General features: G+C 40.3%; 1 protein-coding gene across 7 annotated transcripts in view; it reads right to left on the bottom strand.

Annotated features, from left to right (window-relative positions):
• Nucleotides 1-18,150, bottom strand: part of ARHGAP24 (Rho GTPase activating protein 24) — a 361,497-nt gene that overhangs the window by 160,607 nt on the left and 182,740 nt on the right. The window contains exon 1 of one of the 7 annotated variants that reach the window (XM_078394525.1): nucleotides 15,368-15,790. The exons of the other annotated variants lie outside the window; for them this stretch is intronic. The gene's annotated coding sequence lies outside the window, so the exon portion shown is untranslated. Of the gene's footprint in view, nucleotides 1-15,367; nucleotides 15,791-18,150 lie in introns of those variants that run through there. 7 annotated transcript variants of the gene reach the window in all.

Below are 18,150 nucleotides of genomic sequence, written 5' to 3'. Positions count from 1 at the left end.
TTTGTTAGTATTTTATTAATGGGATAAATGGTGTAAGCTTCTGGCTGATAGGGAAAACAATTTCAAATATTTTGGCTCCGTCTCAAACATGTAGCATTTAATATGGGAACAGTCTAGTACTGCTGATTTTAATTTAATCATCAAAGTGAAGAGACTCAGGGTCAGAATATCAAGTTGCTCAGCTATTCCATTTTTGATGTGGAGGTCATGGTTCCTTTTGTGGAAAAATCGTACTCACTGGGCCCTACTGTACAGTTGTTGTTTTTTTGGTTAACATATGCAATATAATCAAAAAGTAATTAAAGCTGATGTGAATTAAGGGAACCATATGTTTCTGTGTGTGCCTTGACTAAAGCCCATTTTCTCCACCCTGCTGTGATAATCACCTCATCCATTTTATCTTGTTTCATGAAATAAACTTTTAAGAGAAAAGTTGGAAAACGAATTTGGAAGAAGCTGCTCATCAAGTTATAGCCAAGGCCTCTTTCTCTCAAATATGTGTTTGCCACTGTATATGCATGGCCTCTGTGACAATTTATTTCCTCTAATGGGAAATGTAGGCAACAAATATAGGATAGGACTTTAGCCAAAATGCCCCTCTTCTTGGGAAATAAGAGGTGATGTAAGTGGGAGATGGGTGATCTCTCAGCAGGGAGGGCTCCTTATCCCAAGGTGAAAGAGTAAAACTTTTCTCTTAGGCCACAGTAGGTAACAACATGCTCGGAGAGACTCTGAGCTTTGTGAAAGGATTTCTTTTAAATAAACACTCCGGTGAGGAAATTTTCCCAACCGCCCACCAAACATTTGCCCAGCAAAGACTTGGCCTACCCAGTGGGCATGGCGGGTTTGTTGTTAGTTTGAAGTCAAAACTAGAACACTGGAAGAAGTATAAGAACATTATGCTCAAGTCTCTTATAGCTTATACTCTGATGCAGAATGACACCATAGGGCTGCCTGGTTCACTGAACACGAGGTGAAGATTAACGACAATATTTTGTTGATGCCATGAATATACAATGAATATACAGATACCATGGATATACACTTAGTTCCTCTTGGGACTTAATTTGACTAACCACTGATTTGCCCCACTGGTTTCAACAGAACCCAAATACAGCTAGCTTATCTGGATCCAGTGTGTTGTGCTTTATTCAAATGTGTGCAAATAACTAAAAAAGCTGGATTAAAAAGGAAAGGAAGCTAATCTTTAATAATACAACATTCTAAAGTGAGGTAACATTTGGAAACAATGCATATTCGTAGTACACAATTAGTATTTCTGTTGGGATTTTGTCTTCCATTCATTTTAATTTTGTGTCCAATGACCTCATGAACCTTGGGTTGTTATAATTACCAAAGCCACTGAGATCACACAGACCGATATTGTGAGAAAATTTCAGCTGGCAATTTTTTCTTTCTGAATTTTTCTGTCCCGATAAACCAGCTGGTCTTGTTTTTTGTTTAATTACTTTCAAAAATTGTTCTTTCTTTGCATAATTCAAAAACTTCACAACCACTGGTCTGATTCTGAGACTGCTTGGATTTCCCAGGAAATATGCCTTTTCTATATCTGTTTCAATCAGATGTTGCGTGTCCATTGTGGAGTTAATCCAAACCATAACCTCTTTTCTGAGATCTTGTCCCTGTTGCACATGGAAATTCATTATTTTAATATTAGACCAAGATGTCCCAGATGCTTTTGGACTACAAGTCCCATATTGCTTAGGTATTGATTGTGCTAACTGGGGCTGATTGAAGTTAGTGTCTCATGATCCACATGGTCCTTGTTCCTGCTTTAACTAACACAATTAGAAAGGTCTTTTAAAAACATAAAATGGCTATCTATCTATCTATCTATCTATCTATCTATCTATCTATCTATCTATCTATCTATCTATCTATCTATCTATCTATCTATCTATCTATCTATCCTGGTCATAGGCACAGCACTATTCTGAAGCGTGTGTGTGTGTGTGAATGCTGGGAAGTGTCTTCAGATGGATGATGCAGATTTGCATTCTATTAATATGTGTTAAGGCATTATTTTTTTCAGGCTACAACTTTGCAAGATGATATGTCATGTTGATAAACACAAGACAGTTAAATAAATCCTAGAAATTTATTACAGAGATGGGCATGAAAATGTGATTTTTTTTTACACAGCTTCTGGCAAACTATCACTTCTGTATGAAAAAGGGCAACTTTCACCCACTAGGGAATGGTCTATATAGGAGAGGTTTTGATTCATACACCACAAAAGATTTCTAAAAACAAAATAATCATGTGCAGAGCAATTCTAATGAGGGTAGAGGAGGTGTTGAAATGGCACATATGTTAACTATATCCTCAAAAGACACGGCGACCATTTTAAAACAGCCAAAGTGCTGTTAGCAACAGTTTGTTCTATTTAGCCTTAGCAACAGATTGGTCAGTATAAGCTCTTCAAATCTGTAACCGGCTCCCCTCGGCCATTTCCATGATCCTATAAACTTCCCTATAATGATAGTACTCCCTGGGCCCCGTGGCGCAGTGGAAAATACACAAAATAATTAACTCTCTCATTCTCATTGAAACAGGCCACTTTGACATAATGAGATGTTCAATACTCATTAAGTGTTGCACGATTTAAACAACTTGGGCAGTTTGTTTGCAAAAATTTTCTTAAATGCAAAAACTGCTGTTGAGATCAGGCAAAAAAAAAAGAAGTTGGTTTAAGGGAAGGAGAGGAAATAAGCAGGAGCTACCAGTTTCTTAAAATGATGCACTGTAGAGTTTGTTCTTGCTGCTTATACTATATACTTCCCAGTAGACAAAAGATGGAGTCCCTTTTGTAGATGTGAGACTTAAAAATCCTATTGTATTCATGCAGCTATTTCCATGTTTGTTTTTGCATTTTAGGTGGTTATAGAACTTTCCCATCAAATGGCCACTCAAAACACCTTCCAACAAGCCATGGAATCATGGAGTTTGTAATTTGGCAAGGTACTTATAATATTCTAGTGGAGAATATTTGTGCACTCTCTTGAACTACAACAAAGTACTCTAAGTATTGCATTAAACCACACATACCAGTATTTCACACAGTGGAGCCATACCTTTGTGGGTGTTGATGCATACTCCACCTGCAGTTGTGGAAAGTATCTCTCTGCAAAATAAATGTCTTTCCCTTGGAGAAGTAGCCATAGAACATATGGTCAATATGTTAGAGAAGATGGAAACAACCCGTATGCTGATTTTTAAAAAGTCTTTGCAACAATTCAACTGCAGCCATACCTTTGAGCAGTTGCTCAATTTGCACAAAAAAGGTTCTGAATTCTTAACAATGATAGAATATATCTCAACCTCACAAATGCCTGAAGCATAATTTTACAGTTCTTGAGATAAGACCGGAACTTTTTCCATATCTGAGAATATCAGCAGATATTCTATGACCATCTTTTGCTTAACACATTCACTCTGCTTTCATGTAATCCTAAATTATTATTGTTTCTAATTGCTCATACAACTTTCTAAGAAATAACGATAATACTACCTAGGTAGCCATTTGTCATTGGGCTTTTGTCTTGGACTTCTACATGCAAAACTTTCTAGGTTCAGCCCTACCGTTAGGAATCCCATCTACCCCATTCTGAAATCTAAATCCCTCAAATCTAAACATACTAAAGTTGAAACAATTATGCTGGACAGACAAATGAAAGGCATTTGGTGAAGCATTTGGCACAGATGGCTAGAGACATTTTGCTGCACAAGTCAAAATAAAAAAAGGCATATCTTCCAATTTCTATATGAAAGAAGATAATTTAAATAATGACCCTTAATAGTTACATCTTACCCAACTGGACAGCATTTTTCACTGCATGTTGTGTCAATATGGAGGCAACATGGAAAACCTCTTTACCTTCTCCAATACCACATCACTGCTTTTTACCCCATCTCAAACCACCACTCTGCCTAAATGGTGGAGGTGGGTGGGGGTGGAACATGTATACTAATAGAATATCAACTGGAATTTAAGAAGTGCAGATGGGAGTACAAAGCTGGAACTTGGATGATAGAGCCCTTTGGAATCATGGTTAAACTGCAGTACTGAAGCAAAGACTTTGCTTCCAACTTGAGTTTAGTTCCAACATGCTCAGATAGCTGGTTCAAGGTTGACTTGGTTTTCCATCCTTCAAAGGTCAGGAAATTGAGTACCCAGCTCACTGAGGGAGCCATGTGTAGACTGCATAATTAAACTGTAAATCTCCCAAAGAGTGCTTTAAGGACTATGGGGTGGCGTATAAGCAGCTACTTTGATATTTCTTATCAGCAGTGATAGAAACTGCCTCTGCAATGCCTGGCTTTCTTCATGTTTGATCGTGGATCAATTGTTAGCATACCTGTCTACAGTCAGAAATATTTTGGTTGAAATCCCGTTGGTTATGTCCACTGGTGCAACATCAGTAGTGTAACTGTCAGCTGTAAACTGAAGCTGTACATTGAACATATGAGTCAATATGTGATCAGAAATGTCTGCCCTGACCTCTTAACCTGCAATAATTCACCATAAAACTTATTCCTTTTATGCAATAAGATTCTGGCCAAATAAATATTCAAATGAATGGATGGATAGATGGATGGATGGATGGATGGATGGATGGATGGATTTCAAATGCTCTATTATTTATTTCTTTATTTTGATTCCTAGTCCATGGCACTACAATTTGTTCTGCTTCTGCACTGGAACCTTGACACCTCCTCTCCATTCTTCTGTCACCAGGCAAGACCATCCATGCCCAAGGTCCTTATCTTCCCTTTATTTGACAATTTGAAAAAAATCACCAAGGAGGAAAAATTGTTGTTTCCATCCTAAGCAACCAGGCAAATACTGAATGCTACTTCTCTTAAGACCAGCAAAGACATAAAGACTGGAAAGGAAAAGAGAGAGAGAGAGTTGTCCTTTGGCTGGCTGCTTTCTGATGGGCCTTCTGACTAATTAAAATTTACATCACTGTAGCCTTAAGGGGAAAGGTCTTTGGCTTTTCTCCTGGACATAAATTTTAGCTATGTAAAAGCCAGCAAAAACCATAGCAGCAGAACTATCCAATTCAAATTCTTGTAAAGAAACAGCAATTGGAGAATGTCCAAATATAAGAAAACAGGCATTGACAAATAGCTTTTGCCTCCTGAGAAGAGAGAACTGAACAGTAGGATGCTAATAAAGTTGGATGCAAATAAGTTGCATCTTTTATCTACCTATGAATGTCCAATTAGCCATGAGGGCAACAGCAACTTGACTTTAAGCTGGAATTTGACATGCAATTCAGGCAGATGGCAAACAAATACAAAGACCAACAAAACACCCATGAAGTATGGGTGGGGGGAAGAGACTGAGAAAAACACAGAGGTCTGGATTTCCATAGTTGTTGTTTGCAGACAATGAATCCGGTCAACCAGAAAATGAGATTAAGTTAATATGCAGCACAGAGACAAGTTAGAAGGAAAACGCTTCCTCTTCCCACAGTAAAAATGGAACCCTCCCAAACTACCTTTCAGATCAGGATGCAGACATAAGATCAGAAGAGCCGCGCTGGATTACACCAAATCCTGATCTAGTCTAGCATTCTGTTCAGTTGGTGGCCAATCAGTTGCCTCTCAGAAGCCTACCATCAAGACATAAGTGCCACAGCACCCACTCTTGTGTACCGAGACAAAATGATTTCAAACAGGGTGCCTTCCAGCTCTGTAGTTTGATGATGATGATGATGATGAGTGGGAGAGAACTTTGAGAGCAAGTGTCATATAGTAGTTAGGCTGGGCTTTCAGCAATGCAAAAAAAAAAAAAAAAAAAAAGCAAAGCGTGCTGCAAGTTCGTACCCCCAGTGAGGCATGAAACTCATTGGTTAATCTCACGATACTCTCCTAGCCTGACCTACTTCACAGGGTTGTTTTGAGTATAAAAGAGGTAGGAGGAAAATCTGGTTACTTGCAGGAAAGGGGGACACAGAAGGAGCCTTCCCATAAAATGTGAGGACTGTGGATCTTTCAGGCATTCTCTTGGGCAATGATTCTTGGTTGATCCTTCCATTCTATAAACACCATTGAATAACTTCCAACAGGAAATAAAAAGATTACAGGAAAGTTGGGTGTAAATGGATCTAATTAACTAAGAAATTTGAGGTCCATTTTCCCATTGGCCTCAGCGCTAAAATAAGAGCTTGGTTCTTGGGAGAATTTTCATAGTATTTTATAAATGAAAACTTGCTTGTCTTCTAATTTCTTGCTCTTATTTGCCTGGCACATGCTCCTCTTTGACCTCCTCTGTCTCATTGCTTCTTTCTCATTCATCCATTCTCAAGTTTGCTTGCTGGGTACCCCCTCCATCCTCTTCTCTCTTCTCCTTCAGACTCCTCTCATTTCTTTATTGCTTGCTGGGCAATTCATGCCCCCTCCAACCTGCGATGCATTGTCCTTTCGCCTTCCAACCTCTTTTGCATTGTGGATTTACTCCATGATATAAATGTAGCAGTTAACAGTGCTGGTTACAGTGGATGCAAGAATCATCTGGAGGCTAGGAGGGGGCATGGCATCATATCGGAATATGTAGCTGTAAGAGTGGGGCTTATCGTGTGAGCCATATGTTATAGGGTCCCTTGTATTCAAAAGTTATAATCCCTATTATGGAAATGTACAATTGCACAATTTAAAAGGCACTTTCCCCCTTGGTGATTTTTTTCAGGGGAACAACTGCAATAGGTGCAGTTTTTAGGCATCTATATCGAATGATCTGGCCGTAGAATAGATTTTTCCTTCTTGCAGATTACCTTGCAACCCCAGAGTCAATTCTGCCCATCCTGCGCTGTAAGGACCAAAGGAATTACATTTTTATTAGAGATCTACTTATTTGTGTTTTCGGACAACAACCCATAGAATTCCCCAGGTCACAAATACACACACATTGGGTTTTTAATTACCCAGTATCAAGAGAGGTCCACAGGCAGAAACAGAAAAACCTGGTAAAATTTCAGGCAAAAAGGCAGGACCATGGACAGCTCCTATGGATAGGAGAATTCAGTCTGAACCTTAACAAACATGGTCAAATTAGAGGTTCAGGGAAAAGCATGTTCCCTGTGGTTACCCCTTTTATCCTCCTGCAGTGAGATTTCTTGAGCAATGTGTGACCCAAATTTCTTGAGAAATAGTTCGTGGGCACTTTTTAATGACCAATACAAAACAAAGCACAGCTAAGTGCAAGTATGAAGGTAAGGGAAAATACAGGCCATGACAAACAGATGTATTTCTCCACTTAAAGGAGCACTACTTCTAAATATTTGCTAAGTGCATCATTGAACTTGACCCTCACATATTATTGCAGAAAAGTCTGAAGTACAACTAAAGTCTCAAAGAGGCTATAAAATGTCAGTGTTTCTAGCTTTGTTCCCTCTGGACAAGTTGCCACTATTTAAAGGAGTCATGTTTGATTCTTCAGGTATTACCTCTGGCAAGAGGTAGAGTCTTCTACTTGGCCTAGGATTTGCACACAGGCTCTTCAGAGTCAGAGGAAGAAAGCAGAGAAACCTCCTCAGACTAGGTAGATTAAGAGCGCTTTTCTTCCATGGGGCACTGGCCAAACATTGTCTTGCATACTGTTTTAAAAGGCTGTTTCCCATTGCCCTTCCTTTTGACAGAAAATCAGCCCCCAAATCAGCTATCGGTATTCACTGAATCATGTTGTAAAAACTACAAGGGAGGCATGTTAGAGACTGAAGGGTGGATTTTTTTTTTTTTTTTGCTTCCATGGCCTTTATTTTTGCTTTTACAAATCAGATACACCCACTGCGTGAACACTAAACAGACTGTTTTGAAATGATTTTTTGAAAGTCAGTAGAAGAAAGATTATGAGGGCTCAGAGATGAGAAAAGGAAAATATGAGAGATTACTAATTAAGACATGAGACTAATAGTGCAAGAACAAGTTATAAATTCCCTGTGGAATTCAAAGCCAAAAACAGATTTGTAGTTTATATTCGGTGTGTTTTTAATGGCCTTGTCTTCATGTTTAGCATGAAATTCAAGCTTGATTTTTCTCAGATCTTAATTTATCTTTTCATGATGAGAAGGCTTTCTCTACAACTATCTACGACAACCCGAATCAACTGATGTCCTGTGCTGAGTGCGTATCAAAAAATACCTGATGCAGAAGACATATTTTGGACTACATCTGAGAATACATCATATTTGTTTTCTAAAGGACCACTCTTATTTGAACTGAAGTCTTTTTTTTGTACTGTCTTTTGTCCAACTCACCTACACATGTCTTTTTCATTGTTTCTTATTGGATTGACATCTGTCCATTTGAAGCTTGTTTTCAGCTTGAGAAAGCCCTCTTTTGTACCTATTTCCCTGACTGCATCATTCTGTTGTTTTTCATTGATGGTTGATCTATGGCCCTTGTTTTAACCAACTCTTTGCTGCTTTTGGACAAACATTAATTAAAAAAACCAGAAGGACATAAACAAATTAATTGTTGGGTTTTTTTGTGTTGTATTTTTAAGTTCATAATTCTTGTAATTGATTTGTAATGCTTACTGTATGTCTATTCTTCCATATTATTTGACATTATTTTATTTTAATTTATTGTTGTTGTTCATTGTTCTGTTTTCAGTTGTGAGTCACCTAGAGCAGTGGTTCTTAACCTTTGTTACTCGGATGCTTTTGAACTGCAACTCCCAGAAACCCCAGTCAGGACAGCTGGTGGTGAAGGCTTCTGGGAGTTGCAGTCCAAAACTCCTGAGTAACCCAAGGTTAAGAACCAGTGACCTAGAGTAGCCTTGGAAGCCAGATGGGCAGTATAGAACTAAAAAAGACAGACAGACAAAGAGACACAGACAGACAGATAGGCTTGGTGGGTGCAAAATAATGACTTAATATACGAGCCCATTTCAACCAAGGAAACAGAAGCATATCTGTTAGTTATTTGTTGTTATGTGCTGTAAGGGTTGCCTCTGACTTATTGTGACCTTATGAACGAACAGTCTCCAAAATGTCCTGTACTCCAGTGGTCTCCAACCTTGGGCCTCCAGATATTATTGGACTTCAACTCCCAGAAATCCTGGCCAGCAGAGGTGGTGGTGAAGGCTTCTGGGAGTTGTAGTCAAAGAACATCTAGATGCCCAAGGTTGGGGACCACAGCTCTACTCAAATGCCCTGCTCAGTTCCTGCAGACTCAAGCCTGTGGCTTCCTATAGGAAGTCAGCCCTTTCATATTTGATCTTCCTTTTTTTTTAATGCTGCCTTTGACTTTACCCAGTGTTATTGTCTTTTCCAGAGATTTTTGCCTTCTCATGCTGTGCCCAAAGTAGGACAGCCTCAGTTTCAACATTTAATCCTCCAGAGATAGTTCAGGCTTTATTTGATCTAGGACCCCCTTGTTCGTCTTTCTGGCAATCCAGGGTATCAGCAAACCTCTCCTCCCGTGCCACTTTTCACCTGAATCAGTTAGTTAGCAAGCAGCTCTCGTGTCTGAATTGCATGTTCAGAGAGGCAGCATAAAGTTCTGTAGCTCCCATGTCATTTTCTTTATTTTCTATCACAAGCAACAGCTTGCAGCCGTGAAAAGTGTGGGAATTACTGCAGTGTGTGAAAATTCCATTTTACAGTAGTTTCATTGCTCGGTGCTCTCAGACCATTTCAATTCTTCCCATATGGGGTGCCGGTTGCTCGCCAGCCCACAAACTGAGACACAGTGAGTAGCATTCATAGAAACATTCCCCTTTAACTATTACTGAAAGGGCACAGCTGTCTTTCTGTGTGCAAATGGACTCTATAATAGGCTGAGAAAGAAAAGAAAAGACAGTAAATGAATTTCAGAGGAGGAAAAATGGCCAACATGGAGGAATCGGAGCCAAGCTCCAGATGGACACAAGTTGCTGTTCCAGGTGGAAATGTAATTCTCCACAACCTGATCCTAGATGCATTCTAAGAGCATTACTGACACATTGCATGGAAGTAATTTCCATTCATGCCACTGGATATATTCCCATGTAAAAGGCACATTCCTAAAGGGATTCCCCCCCAACTGCCCACCATTTCAGCCAAATCCATAAGCAAACAGATTGGAATTGACTTGTAGACAAGCATCTGTCTACAAGACAATCCATCGTGGGGCAGCACAGCAAAAGCCAACCTTGGACTTAGCATTTCTTCAAGTGGCAAGAGGAGAAGGGGACGACAGAGGACGAGATGGTTGGACAGTGCCATTGAAGCTACCAACATGACTTTGACCAAACTCCGTGAGGCAGTGGAAGACAGGAGGGCCGGGCGTGCTCTGGTCCATGGGGTCACGAAGAGTCAGACATGACTTAACGACTAAACAACAACAACAACAGCAATGTCCTGTGTGTGTGGGAGTGTCTACAGGAAGGGAGGAGGAAAACGAGCAACTCCAAATGGGAACCTTGTGTTTTTTCCAGTTGTATAATGATCAGGAGGTCATAGGGATGGCAATATATGACCACCAGTATCGGAAGCAGCATGCTTCTGGATACCAACCACTGTGGAATTTAACACAGCCTGTATTGGTGCAAGGAGGGGCCCTTTTCGTTGCTCTACTGCTGAAGACACAGATGGCTGCAAATGATGAAAAGGAGAGGTGAAAGGTTAAATCTTTCCCTTTCCATCACATACACAGGTAATGCTGCTTAAGCTCCTGTACAATGGCTATGTACATTTTTTTAAAAAAAACCTGCACATTGATTGCCATTTATACAATTACTGTCTAGGTGGGCTTTCTGTCTGATAAGAAAGTCTGCTGGTACTTTTATCTACCTCTGAAATGTCTCCTCTGTGCTCACAGTCTGACAAGGACATGACTCTGCCGCTGGCTCCTTTCAGGCCCCTGTCTTTTCTGAAAGGGTAGATCACACTTCATTTTGTGCAAAAAGATATATGCCAGGATACCATTAGACTATTTTCAAGAAAACAGAAGGGATGCTACCAAAATCCTGACAAGTAAATCCTCACCTTCAACATTTTGCTTGCCTGATAGAACAGGAGTCCAGGAGAAAACAGTATTGTTAATGACTGCTTTGCCGGTGGCTCATTGAGGCATGGATTCCATAAGTGCATGTGCCATTGCTCTCTACTTGCTCTAAAGGCACCCGCTTCCCTCATTTTCAGCTCTAACAATGTTAAAAGATAAACCAGGAAGAAATGGGCAGCCAAGGGCTACTTCCCCCTCCCCAGACATGAACTGAGGTGCTAAAGATTATTCATAATAAGGTAAGCAGAGCTTTACTGATAGTTCCATGAAGCTGAGAAAGGATATGGCAAAAACAGAAATGTGCTCCTTAACAAACCACATTACAGCTATCTACCGTATAACTGCTGAGTGCACCCTGGGAATACATCTGTGTTTAAGTAATTGCCACATGTAGCTTTAAACTTATTATTTAACTTATTATTTATTTAAAATATTTTTATCCTGCCTTTCTCTTTAAAAGGATCCAAGGCTGTGGTTGTTGTGGGTTTTTTTGGGCTCTTTGGCTGTGTTCTGAAGGTTATTTTTCCTGACATTTCGCCAGTCTCTGTGGCTGGCATCTCTCCTGCTTATCACAACAATACATCCACAACAAAAACACGCTGATCACCATCACTACCCTATCTCCTGAATAGGACAAAAGCTGTTCCCACAGCTATAAATACTCAACTATCCAACAAACTGCAACAGAACATGCACAGAGTTCCTACTCCAGTCCTCTGAAGATGCCAGCCACAGAGACTGGTGAAACGTCAGGAAGAACAACCTTCAGAACACGGCCAAAGAGCCCAAAAAACCCACAACAACCATCAGATCCCGGCTGTGAAAGCCTTCAAGATCCAAGGCGACTTACATCATTTAAAAGACACTATTTAAAAGCTAAAAACAGTAAGTATACAAATATTTAAAAAGAATTAAACAAGTAGCTGCCTAGAGTGGTCTTAACCGACTAGATAGGCAGGATATAAATAAAATAAATAAATATTATATTAAAAATGGTAATTAAAATCAATACTAAAAAACATATAAAAGCAACAGAACATAACAATGCACTCAAAACCCCCTCTCAGACGGCCAGTCACTAAGGAAAAGCCCACCTGAAGAGAAAGATCTTTGACTGTTTGCAGAAGAACAGCAAAGATGGGGTTGACTTCCTACTGTGGGAAGGAGTTCCAGAGTCTAGGAGCAGCAACAGAGAGGCCCTCTCCTTCTGACTAAACGCATGTATGCAATTTATACTGTCCAGGGCATAAGGCTGTTGTGATACTTTATGTGCACAAATGCCCCTTAAAACACAGCTGGTGAACCCACAGCCTTCCAAATTTTGTTGAACACCAAATTCCATCATCTCTATCTGACCCGGCTAGTTGTGAGGGATAATGGAAGAAGCAGTCCATCAACCTCTGGAGCATAAAAGATTCGCCACACCTTTTTTAAAGGACTGCCACCCAAATCCAAGAAAAACAGGAAATTCAATGAAATAGTTTTGCAATGTTGTCCTACAGAGAATAATTCTGTGTTACAGAATTTTAAAACAGCCACTATTTCACACTATAGAGCTTAACAGATGCCCTGTTTAGCTTTCATATTCCTGGATGACCAGCAGTATCTATTTTGGTTGTTATAGGTTTTTCGGGCTGTTTGGCCACGTTTTGGAGGAGATTTTTCTTCTTAACGTTTTGCCAGTCTCTGTGGCCAGCATCTTCAGAGGACAGGAGTTAGAACTCTGTCAGTGTTCTGGTGTAGTGCGTGGGATAGTTGAATATTTGTAGCTGTGGGATCAACTTTTTGTCTTTTTCAGGAGATTGGGTGATTAAGATTATCAGGGTGTTTTTTATTATGGGTGTATTGTTATGATAAGGGGAGAGATGACCTGTCTCTGTGATTGATGGGTGTTGTTAGCTAGTCTTTTGTGGGCAGTGATCATCGGTCCTTGAAAACCTTCGAGAATACAGTATCTGTTTTCCTAAACATGCTTCTGTGGGTTGTTACCCATGCTTACATATGGTTCGTTCCAAATGTATCAAGTAGATTTGTTCATGGAATGATACCGACAATGGATGTCTTGGAATAAGAGTGAGGGTTTAACGAGCCACATCTGGTAATGTTAAGTCGCACACTGCCTGGACCACACATTCCCTTGGGTGACCGAGCACTTTATGTGCACCTCTGAAACAAATGACAACTTCTCACCAACACTATCCCGTTCTTCTCCCTGATTTTGAATAAGAAAATATTGGGCATGTGCAATCCAGTGGGAATTGGTTATTTGGACAAATGGATTGCAATACACAGGAAGGTGAACTGCCAGAAAGAGGAGGCACAATGGCATGCTATTGAGTTACAGGTAGGAAACATCCTGCTGGCCAAATTCACCCAGCCAAATTAACAACCTGATGCTTGGAAGTTTACATGGCAGTCCTGCAAGCTTATGTAGTACATATCTCATGATGCTGAATGACACTCATTAGTGTCATTTATTAGTGTTATTAGATTAAAGCAGATGTAAGCAGCTTTCACATTTCCAAGGGTCAGTTTTCTTCTGCCGGGACCCAATGAAGGTCACACAGACCAACATTTGCTGAAGATTTTTTTTAATGAGTGGGGACACGGCACTCTGGAGGAGTTGTTGTTGTTTAGTCATGTCCGACTCTTCGTGACACCATGGACCAGAGCATGCCAGGCCCTCCTGTCTTCCACTGCCTCCTGCAGTTGGGTCAAAGTCATGTTGGTAGCTTCAATGACACTGTCCATCCATCTCGTCCTCTGTCATCCCCTTCTCCTCTTTTCTTCACACTTTCCCAACATCCAGGTCTTTTCCAGGGAGTCTTCTCATGAGATGGCCAAAGTATTGGAGCCTTAGCCTCATGATCTGTCCTTCCAGTGAGCACTCAGGGTTGATTTCCTTTAGAATGGATAGGTTTGTTCTCCTTGCAGTCCAGGGGACTATTAAGAGCCTCCTCCAGCATCACAATTCAAAAGCATCAATTCTTCAGTGGTCAGCTTTGGAGTAGGGGGTACAAAAATAGACCCAGGGAATGCAAGAAAAACTGTATACAAATTTGGATTATAAATTATTTCAGAGTTGCAGCCAGACCTATTCTGAAGCAAGGTTGCCAGTTCTGAGGATCCTCCTTTACTTTATGAAAATCAGTTTTTTTTCAAAAAAGAAATCTTAACAACCGGCTGAACAGAAGGAACAGGAGCAAAGCAACCCTACTCCAAGATGCTGAAAAACTGCAGTGAGGGCCAGAAGCAGCTTTCCAAATTAGCATTCCTGTATCATCATCTCTCAAGCACATCTCCTTAACAGAGACTCAGGCTATGCATGACATAAAGGGCAGCTGTAATGCATACTGTTAAGGACTTAACATAGCAAGCAGTTCATATACCTATGGAAACATTTGGCAGCCATCGTTTTTCATTCACAGGTCCAGGTTTAACAACTATGAACTTTGATTTCATAGTTGTGCAACAAAGAAAATGTTGCACATACATAGACAGGCAAACATTCATAAACACATACAGGGTGGATTTGATTTAAATCTCCATTTATTTATTTTTTAAAAATGAGATTTTTGACAATTTAAATTTTTAAAAAATGATTCTTTTTATTCAAATCAAAATTTAATTATTTTCTGGGGGAAATTATTGATTTTTGTCCACCCTGAAAACACACACCTTTTTAAAAAAAAATTATGTGAGACTTTTTTTTTACAGTCTTGGATGTAATTTGTACATTTATGTGAAAACCAAATGATAAAAAATGTGATAGGTGTTGCCTTCGTGAATTAGCTAGAAAGTGTAATCACACTGGATGGGTTGTTTGTTTCTCTCTGATCCATCAATTTGTCCTTCTCCACATGGTCTTGGTTTCACAAGGAGAAGCACGGGTTTACAGCACAAAGTCCAGAAAACATGACACAAAAATGTGGTTGTTTTCTTGTTTTTGCACTAGAGACAAGAACTCTCATGGAGACTCGAGAATCTTCAATATGGTGCATCACGGTGTCAAGACAGTACAAGATGTTCTCACAGCACTTAATTCATACAGCTCTGTTCTCCCCTTTCTCTAGTAAACTCTAGAATAAATTTCCTTCACCAGGAGTTTGACTCATTTTCTTATTTCCTTCTCTGTTGCTAAAAACCAACATTAATACATATTCTTTTAACACAACAACAAAATTAATGCCTTTACAGGAAGGTCTCTTTCTTACTGTGAAGCTAAAATACATTCCCTTTGTTTAGAGCAGTTTTTCCTGAAAGAGGGGAAGAGATGTGGAAAACAGCAGTAGAACGCAACCCAGCCACAGAGTTATTAACAGTTAATAAAGAAATAAAATAAAGGTACCTTGACATTAATGGTTCTGACAGCCTCTTCACAGATATTTCCTCAGTGTCGAGTCTTGCTTACCTAAACATCCCCATTTAGCTCAAATGAAATTGCTAGATGTGCTCAACTGAGGAGCTTGAGCATAGGAATCCTTTCTTCTTTCCTTTTTTAAAAAAGCAGTTGGAGCTAAGCCACTGTAGTTACTATTTATTTTAAACACTGAGGAGCCATTGGGGAAATAACCCATTTCTTCTTCCTCCTAGGGCTCAGCCAACATACATTCTCCCATGACTTTAAGGGGAAAAGAACTAAAAGGATTTTTTTTTTTTTGCTATAAATAAATTAGAGGAATGCAAGACAGTTGCAAATATTGCTAATTTGGATATGCACTTTATTGGGCTTTTACAAGAGCATCAGTTCCAGGCAAAAGTGGGTACGACTGTGCGGGGAATGGACTAAGGCATGGTTTCACAGCTGCCACCTCTTGCTTGCAGGATGCATATCTTTTACAGTTACGAATCTTGTTAGCAGCCCCTGCTATGGAATAACCACTGAAACAGGCAGCCTAATTCAACTCCCTATGTAACATCTAGCAACATGTATGGTGTGAACTCTGAGCACAGGGTAGCCATGTGTCCTGCTTTACAACAGACAGATGTCTGCTTGAAGGGTGGTCAGAGGGCAGTCCTTTACCTGAAGGCTACCCAATTCTAGCTGGACTTACAGACAAAGAATTGTGAAAAGAGAGAGGATATGGCTTGAAGTTGCACATCAAGAGTTAGCAACTAGAAAGCAGATGAAGCAAGCATCCAATAAGTGTGTGTGTGAGAGAGAGAGAGGGGGGGGAGGGAGAATCAGCTCCAACCCCTCCTATCCACAGTATTTTCCTCCACCACTGGTTTCTACTTTTTTTTGACAACAAATCCATTTGCATCAGTTCAGGTGGTGTAATCACTTGAACTGACGCAGAAAAGTGCATGCAAGGGTACTAGTGATTGGTGCAATGGAAATGTGGCAGGGGGATGTGTTATAACATAATGAGGGCAGAATCTTTGCAAATAATGCCACTTCTTTTCTCTTTTTTGGAAAGGCTATTGAGCTAGGGCACTTAGACACCAAAGCATGGAAGGAAGGAAGGAAGGAAGGAAGGAAGGAAGGAAGGAAGGAAGGAAGGAAGGAAGGAAGGAAGGAAGGAAGGAAGGAAGGAAGGAAGGAAGGAAGGAAGGAAGGAAGGAAGGGAGGGAGGGAGGGAGGGAGGGAGGGAGGGAGAAAGAAAGAAAGAAAGAAAGAAAGAAAGAAAGAAAGAAAGAAAGAAAGAAAGAAAGAAAGAAAGAAAGAAAGAAAGAAAGAAAGAAAGAAAGAAAGAAGGGAGGGAGAGAGAGAGAGAGAGGGAGAGAGAGGGAAGGAAATTTCCACCCAGTCCTTGTTTCCAGCGTATAAAGATAATTCTTTTGTAGCCATGCCACCTTCAGATCACAAGGGCTACCGAAGAGCAATGTTAACAAGCCGAAAACAAGGTGTTTTGTCCATTTCCTCCTCTCTTCCTGTGTGGCCAGTTAACGTGAATGGACCCAGGAAAACCTGACTTCCAAGGTGCAACTTCACAGTGGGTGAACTTGTGTTTTTCTCGATGTGTAGTCCCACCCTGAGAAAGAGAAAGAGCACACAACTTACACAGCTTGTTGTAACTGAATGGAGATTCTGAAGTAGGATTCTCTCTGACACGAGTCTGACATTTTAGTTCTGAGCTGGGAATTGTGTGGCCTGTGGCACTTGTGGCCTGACAAGAACTTAACGTGGCCCCCAGAGCCCACCACCACTACAGGAACTGGCCCTATAATTGGCAAATCTGGTCACCAGCAGCCACACTCCCTTTAAATGCTATTTTCAGTCCACACACGCATATACTGTGGACAGAAAAGAGTGTTTTTTGTTTTTTTTTTAAAGCTGGGTATATGACAGAGCTGGAGATTTTGTGGGAGGGATCTCATAGGCCCTTCAGAGTTGCCCAACTGTGATCTAGCAACCACCGTGCATTTGGTAAAAATATTCCCCTTTTCACAATCCTCATTCAATTGTGTGGCAAGTCATTTCATTCTGAATTGTTTACTTTTAGTTGCAACGAGAAATAAGATTTATTTCTTCCTCTGGTGCTGCATTTGTTCCTACACAGTTCACGCTCAGCATAGGCGGTGGCTCAGGGCCTAACCAATTTTGGCACATGCTAAGAAGTTAATTACCACCTTACTGGACTCAGTGAAGCTGTTCCAATTGCTGCAGTGGAGTTAAATGTCTTGTAAATTGGAAGATAAGTTACACAGGGCAGGGCATTGTGGCTCACAACTTTGAGGGAAAGGCAGGGAGTGTCCCTCAGTAGGCCAGGCAACAATTCCCACCCAAGCAGCCGTGCAAAAACATATATGCAGGGGGAAAATTATGAGCCACTGCAGAACTCTATTTTTTAAAAAAGTCTCCTCTCCTCCCCTCCCCCACCCCATAATTTTCTGACAGGGGTGTTTGTAATTGGCTCTCCAGCTTCTATTTCCCCACAGGGCATTTGCTCATCACTAGTTTCCACACACATTCCAATCATTTGATGGCCATCTTGCTAGTAACATTTAATGGAGCACATGTCAATCCCAATCATCTTCAACGTTCATTTGTAGAATTTAAATGAATGGATTTTTTTTTTAAAGGCTTAATACAGTACCTAAACACAATTGCTGTGGGAAAGGGACTGAAATTTGATGTTGCATTTTTCGGCTGCCCTGAGGCCGTAAAAATTAGGAACACATCTTTTA

This window comes from Pogona vitticeps, chromosome 5, assembly GCF_051106095.1.
Source record: "Pogona vitticeps strain Pit_001003342236 chromosome 5, PviZW2.1, whole genome shotgun sequence".
In the NCBI taxonomy this organism is placed as follows: Eukaryota; Metazoa; Chordata; class Lepidosauria; order Squamata; family Agamidae; genus Pogona; species Pogona vitticeps.
The sequence above is the reverse complement of the archived record's forward strand: the minus strand, read 5'-3'. Positions and strand labels throughout refer to the sequence as shown.